Genomic DNA, 8,540 nt, shown 5'->3' with positions numbered 1-8,540 from the left:
TTTAAAAATAGTAAAAGTATTTTATAATACATTTTACATATATTTATATGTAAAATGTAGTCATTCAATACTACATTTTACATATATTTATATGTAAAATGTAGTATTGATTATTACACTTCAGCTGCTAGCTTTAATTATTTCTCTCTATCCTTAGGTTGCTGGGAAGAGATCGCTATTTATCGATAAGGCCGCCCATTGTGGTCTCTTTATCTTGCTTCTTGTGATTAAGATTTTTGTTTATGTACCTACACATTATTACTCTTATGTAGTCTGTATCATTCTTCAAGGTAATCATTAAAGGGATTTTTGTTCATGTATAGTGTAACAACATGCACTCATAATTGTACTTGTAATTGTGTTATTATTTAATAATAATAAAAAGTGACCCGTGTGGTCACTTTTTATCACACTAATCACTTAACCTTCAAGTTAGGTTACTTTGTGTTATGATAAGCCAACAAACTTTTAGAGGCACAAACGAGAACTCTAAGACTCAAACAATTCAGAAAAAAATCTTTCCTAAATTGGTCCAACCAGGTATCAAACCCGAGACATAAAGCAACTGTAAAGCGTTAGTATTTTTTGAGTTTATCCATTATAGACAAAATATCAAATCTTTTCGTTTATCAGTAGTTACTGATAGCTAGCTAGATAGGTACATAGCTTTTACCCGCAATTTCGTTCGCGTCACCGGGATATGTTTACTGACCAGGATAAAAAGTAGCCTATATCCTTCTCCATCCCATACAGAATGTGTATAAATTGTATTGTATTGTATTAAATTGTATTATATATAAATTTTATAGTATTTGATTAAGCCTATATACTATATAGACATATAAAATAGCAAACAAATAACGATCAAACTCACTTTCCCATTTTTAATATTAGTTTAGACAAATTATAAAATTTAAGGAAACAAAATTATGTATGTGTAGAAGCATAGATAATATAATACTATACTAGTAGTAGAAGTCATTGACATTTCTCTGTATCTAGTCCACAAGGGACCCCGTATAGTATATATAGATACCTACATAAACATATTATTGGTACTACCCACGCAAAGTTGCGTAGTCGCGTCATTGCATTGTGCATTCATCACTCAGATCAGATTAAAACTTTTGTCCGCGCAGCTGAGTTGGCTGAGTTGTTGCACATAATTGGGGTCCGTCTAGCCCCGTTGTCTAGACTGTTTGACATTAATTTGAAACGTAACTTATTGAAGCATAACATTGTTATACACGATCACTTCAATAAACACAATTTAGCGAGGAGAAGAGATTGTTAGGAAAGGGCATTAAGGGCCTCATTGTTAGCAATATACTAAATAGATCGAATTTCATGTGCTATTCTTTGTAAACTGTTTTGGCTAATTTATACTGAATTTATCACAATAGACTGTCACCTGTATTCATCTTCATTTATCATAAGATACTAGTACCCAGCATATTAAAAAATATCAGTATATAAAAAAACAAAATAGTATTTGGCGCAGGGAAGGAATTGTCAGTGGCAGGAACTAAAGGTCCTATTATTAGCAATATAAGTATATTTAGAGTAAGAAGCATTTTTTACGTTGATATTTTACTGAACTAGGTGTTATTTTGCAGAAGTGGATATTTGACTCAAATTATTTTGTTTAATTCTGCTACCATTAGCATGTGTGTGACTGCCGACACTCAAAGATTAACTATCACCTAATAATGATACTTAGATTGTTCAAGTATCCACCAGAAGTTCTACAACCTTCCATATTAGCCTTCAATCTCCAACTGTCAATTCGTCTGTTTGTGCAGAACGATTAACACTATGGTCCGAACAGTGATCAAAAAATTTCCCTGAAGATGCCTCGTTTAGAGGTAAAATACGTGAAACAAAATGTGCGTGACAAAATGGTAGTCGGAAATTGATTAGCCATCGATCTCCGACTGCCGATATAAATAGTTGTAGAAATTTTGGTAAATTGTTACCAAAATTTGTTTGTTGAATGTTTAATTGAGTGGTAGTTAAACTTAGAGTTTAGGAATTCACACGCCTGTTAATGGTAACGGAATTAAACAAAATAATTGTAATCAAATAACCAGTTTTAAGTCAATCTCCACACAGTTCCTTTGGAATCCATCGTAATTCGTTCCTGATAAATTCATCAAGTTGGACTAAGAGACTTGACGTCAGCATCGCCTATTTATAGTCCAATAGCGTAGGTGGAATTTTAATTTCATCAATTATAAATCAAGCATGACCGACATGATACTAAAATCAAACGACTACATAAAGAATATTCAAAATCGGTTTACACACAAAAAACAGATCAAATTCAGAGCCACCTTTTCGAAGTCGGTTAAAAATATCCACAAATACCTAATCAATTCGATGAACATACAAACCTAATCATACAGTGTGTTTGTTTATCTTGGCGAACCCACGGCCGATATGGTTCTAACGGTGCAAACAAAGGGTGAGGATTATGCTGTTACTCTAATTGACACCGTTATTTCAGCCGAAGACGGAGCACCCTTGTTTCGTGCTGATGCATGCTGATTAGAATTTGTATTGGTTAATCCGAGATTATAAATCGGACGCTTGTATTGATTAGCGATAAAAGCGGCCTCTATAGTCTGTTTCAATACTTTTGATTTTTAAATTTCAATACGTTATAAAAATTTAGTGAAAACATAACCAAGCTTTGTGGAAATTATCATAAAAACGCTCTTAACGAAATTAGTAACAAATAGAAAGATTAAATTATAATTACAACACACTTTGACTCATAATAGTTGTTATTCAATATCATTCCGTTAATTGACTTTTATTTTTATATTTATTTTGGTACTGCTATTGGATAACATTGAATAGGAGTTCATCCTCATGTCCTACAGCCTCAATGGTCGCGTACTGCGCGGTTTCAGAGATGTTTCCTCCCACGAATACTCAGGTTGTGGAATGAGCTCCCTGCCGAGGTTTTCCCAAGAGACTACAGCATGGGGTTCTTCAAAAGAGGAGTAAAGAGGTTTCTTCAGGGTCAGCAACGTCTGGTATTGCAGGTGTTCATAGGCTACGGTTACCACTTACCATCAGGTGGGCCGCATGCTTGTTTGCCACCTCAGTGGTATAAAAAAATCTAGTAGCAGATTAAGATCTCACTACTAACTTCTGCAAATGTAAAGTTTTTTAATAAAACTTAGTTAAATGAAAGATGAGAGAAAATATAATGCAATGTTCTCAGTTGCAACTTAGGGTTGCACCAATATTGTAAATTATTGATATTTTCCTGGGGTTTCAAATACTTTTTAATTCTTTTATTAAAAATAAAAAAAAAATAAAAACTTTATTACACTTCAATCTTTGTTAAGTTCACGATATTTCTGCACTAAAATGTATGGAACATTTTATCATCATCATCCATTCATAGATGTATCGTATCGCTATTAATTTAAAATTCACCCTGTATACAACCTGTATATAATAGATTATCACACCTTGTTGGAAATTCATGCGTTACATCAACATCACTATTAGCAAACATGTGCATAATGAACAATCAACGAAGTTCATTCACCCTCGCGCCGACCGTAGTTCGCAGATATTATATGCATATATAATGTATGCAAGTAAGTATAATAGATTTCCCTGTGTACCATAAATAATTGTGTTAGACCTCTGAGCGATCTATTAAAAGTTACTTTTTAAGCGCCTTTTAAAATTCGTCTATATTTTTTTTGCGTGTCTCCATGTTACGCGATTACAACGTCGATATAAATTTTATAATTCTTCCTGCCTATGGCAGTTAGTCTCAATTTTCTTATAAATTTTGACGATTGAAGCCACCATCTTTTTTTAGGGGGCTAAGTTTCAATAATTACGAAACAAAATCTACTTATAAACTTTCGATTGAGCGTTTTTATTTTAAAATCTTTCTGATTAATGTGTCTACGAAATATATTATGTTTCATTGGTGTTATTTATTTGTTTTAAAATAAAAATAGGGCAATTTTAATTTTGCTTTTAAGGTATTTTTTGTAGAGTAAAATATTCTTTTTATAATCTGAGTAAGACTAGGTATGAAGTAGTAATATATTTTTTAGTATTATCATGTATGAAATAAATGAGAAAGTTTGAAACGATGAATGGATGGATATTGATCAGTCTTTCAAGTAAAAACGATTAAATGGATTTGAACAGAATTTGGTACTTGGATAGGTTATATCCTAATTTAGAACATAGAATACTTTAGGTACAGATTATTACGCGGGCGGAGTTGCGGGACACGAACAGTTTTGAATAATCTCATTTATTGACTCGCTATTAAATTGCTTAAATTCATACGAGAAAATCTACAGTTGATAAATTGTACTCGCATTAGTTCGGGGCATGGGTTTATAAAACCAATGTTACACACGAAAATCACCGTAACCAAACATTTATAGAAATCCTGCCTGACCCTACGGCACAGATGGCCAGCCAATTGACCGGGTATGTTTCTCTGGAAACTCACCTAATACTAATATTGCTCTATAGCAGATGTTATTTGTGGTTCGAATCGATATGTGCCATTTTGTTTGAATTTAAGTTATCAATAATAATATTGTATGACATTCGTATTAATAAACATTTTTTTTTCGTAAAACATATTACGCCGGTTTCAAAATTTATATAATTGGGATAAAGGTAGACATAATGATGATGATATAATCCTTATTAAAATTATAATTATGGAATTTTATTGTCAGGAAATTTAACAAACATAATATGTAATATTAATATGGAGAAGAATATTGTATAAACTACCTTATATCCTGATAAATTAAAGTTAAAATCAAATTAAAACTGTAATAATTACATAATAACAGTGTATTATGTATTATATTGTTTTTTCTGTATAGAATTTATTTTTCGAGTTTAGTTTTCTCTTAATAAATTCCGTAGATTTTTTCTGGAAGATAAAATATATATTTTTTAAATAGAGGTTATAAAACACGGCCCGCACATACGCTATAAAAAGAGAAACTTAGCGGAAACCCCTGGGACGCCAGTGTGATGGGGTCACGTAACAAAACTTTTTCGGTATTTAACAAAAGACGGCTTTGTAAGAGTTTTACTGAAATTGAATTATATGAGAAGTTATGATACATAAGACCAGACTAAGAATGATGGAGGACCCATTTGTTTCTATTAAATAGTTATCTCATATGTACTTTATAGTTTTGGTACATGTTTTTGAAAGGTGCAAGTTCAAACTCTATTGGAACGTTAATCTAATAAATTTATTTATTTCTTCTTAAGCAAGATATGAATTTTAATAATTTACTAAAAAATAAGTATTTAGTAAGTTCTTACAAAATTGTTTTCCTTTAAGTTTGTATGTATATCTTTTACAATTTATCGAAAATTATTGATTCTGTTTTGAACTATGATTTTTAATTAAAATTAAATAGAATACATTTAATTAACTATAAATTTAAAATTATAAAATATAGCTGAAAACAGTGCTTTAGCCACCGATTATAATGTAATCTGTTACTAACAGAATGTTGTTATTAACTAGTACGGTTTACAACGGTTTGAATTAAGTATCCGTACCCTCATTATTATTATTTGTAATGACAATAGTTGCCGTTAGTATCCTTTAGTACCTGGCCAAGATCTAGATATACAGATAAAGTGATATTTAGAAGCGTAAACAAAATTATAATAAAGATAAAGGGGGATGCAAATTGGTATTTTACAATGCACAACAATGACTTCTTACACAATTTGTATGGACATTACTTTTACAATCTTACCGCGTTACAGAACAAATGTAAAAGTTTATAACCCCTTTATTTGGCACGTAATAAAGTTTTACGATATGACATTTACTTTACTGGCAAGTTGACCCTTCTGCGCGAGCCGGGTTGGTTACAAAAGTTTATAATTTAATTATAACGCCCTTAGAGCCGTTATCTCCGGCGCTCACTGATACTCACCGGATCCCAGTATAGTAAAAAAATAAATATTGTCAAAAGATTGTTTTAGTGTATTAATTAAAATGTTAATTATGTAGGGACCTAGAAGAATAGTATAGTTCAATAAATCTATTGGGATTTAAAGTTGACACGAATTTAATTTGAATAAAGGTATGATATTTAATTAGAAAAAGTATTATTTAATTCTAAACTATATTAAATTGGTTTTATTTTAAATAATGCTGGAGTAAATATTATAAATATATTTCATAATTATAATTATATTGATAAATATTACAAAGATTTGCATGCTATTGGATATGAATCCACATTTTCTACGCCATGGTATGAACAGTATATACAAATATGTATATCTTTCTATTTATACCAGTTTGAAATAATATAAATTAAAATAATATATTATCATAATTTTGTTATGATTACTTTAAAATGTTAGAAATGGCCGTTGCATTTATATATTTATGTAGTTATTTTTGTCTTAAGGATCAAAAAGGTCGCTTGTACATTGAATGTACATTAATATTAGAAATATTAATAGTATTATTGAAGTTGTAATAGGTATTTTCAATATCTGCACATCACATTTCCCAAACGAAGAATTAGAATCCCAAATTGAAAGAGATAAATATTGAGTCGCATTATCATAATTTCGCTTGGAAAGTCCTTTATACTGATTTAGTCTGACGATTTTGTGTAAATTCTTTGGAAATTATTTTAAAGCAAATCATAAATTTACAGTAAAAGTTTCACAAATATTGCCGAGCATAGACAGAGAAGTAGAAATAAAAAATATATAATAAAAATATTTCGGACGGGAATTAATTTTTTATAATTCTACCAATATTATAAATGTGAAAGCGTATACGAGTATGTTTGTTATTTAATCACGTTTAAAGCTAAAGGTATTATGTTCCATCGTGTATTAAAATGTGAAAGGATGTTAATTAAATTTAATACATATATAAATAATATACTGCTAATACATATATAAATAATATACTGCATATAATATAATATCGATAGACTTTGTACAAAAGTCGTTTGCTTGGGCACCTCTGTCCCATTCGTGTTTCTACCGTGAAGTAGTTGTGTTTGCATGGCTGTGTTTCGGTTTGAAGTGTGGGACATGGCAGTGAATTTACAGTGTACAGAGGAATGAGACCTGAATCCTCAGGAATGGCAATGCGTGGGGGGTATTATGGGTAAACAGTATACTCTGTTATGCCCATGGTACTGCTCATGTCTATAGGCGACGGTTACCACTTTCCATCAGGGCCGTCAACTTGTTTGCCATTTTAAGTTGTATAAAAAAAATATATTAATTTCCCAAACAGGAGGCCTATGTTTAGCAGAAGAGTTGAAGGCAAATAACTTATTATCCAGGAATTATCTATTAACTTAAAAAAACAATTCGCAGAACAGAGCTACGAGTAGTAAACATTGTTTGCTCTAAAAGGATTTACTGATACAATGTTATTCATAGATTTACTACTAAATATAATTTTTATTTTGGAAATATTTTGAAAATACATATTTCAACTTGTTAGAGGACAAACATTAAGGGCCCGACCATTAATTTAAGGGCATGACACCCTGTGTTGATTTACGACCGATATCGAGGCACGAGGTGCGAAACTGACGTGGCAATAAGAAGGCAACAAGTTGACCTATTCGATAGTATATATGATAAACTGCCAAAACGGTTTTGAATATTTTTTTATACCACCAAGTTTGCAAACGAACATACAGCCCATCTGATGGGGTAAAAGGGATTATTAGTAATGCGGACTACCAGTCTCATTGCTACAAGTACATCCTATCAAGTTTACTTCCACGTGATTTACCCTGGAAACCATCGTATTAAATGTTAGATATATTCATCACTATACGCTAATTGTTCTGCCTTATCATTCTCACCTATCATTCTATCATCTCTTACTGGTGCCCTGCTAGCGTATACTGTTAGCACAGGCCGGGTTACCATTCTATTATCATCCATTAAAAAAAGCCCATCTGAAGGTGAACTATCTGTATTTACTAGTTAACTACTGCTGCATTTGAAGTCATTGCTTTATTAAATGATCATATATGGTAGATAATCATCATTATATACTGCGTTTGCTTATTCAAATAAAAATGTAAAACAGTAATTTTTTTTATTTATTAATTTAACGAAAACTTAAATTTACAACATATATATATATATATATATATATATATATATATATATATATATATATATATATATATATATATATATATATATATATATATATATATATATATATATATGATATAATATATTATAGTAATAAATAATTTTATTATATGTAGATATAATTTTTTTTCTAGTAGTAGTAGTTTCTGTTTTGATTCAATATCGTGAATTTAATATGTCGGCGTAGACTCGTTTCCTTCAATACTAACAATTAATAATAAATAGCTTACAGACACCCATGAATTCAAATAATATATTTTCATTTCATATTATGAACTAGAAGATGTACACATTCTGCGCCTTCGCTCGCGTGTAACTCGATTTATATGGTCACGTAGTTGTATGTGGAC

This window comes from Galleria mellonella, unplaced genomic scaffold, assembly GCF_026898425.1.
Source record: "Galleria mellonella isolate WM207_F2 unplaced genomic scaffold, CSIRO_AGI_GalMel_v1 utg23, whole genome shotgun sequence".
NCBI classification, from domain to species: domain Eukaryota; kingdom Metazoa; phylum Arthropoda; class Insecta; order Lepidoptera; family Pyralidae; genus Galleria; species Galleria mellonella.
This window is presented reverse-complemented; position numbering follows the sequence as displayed.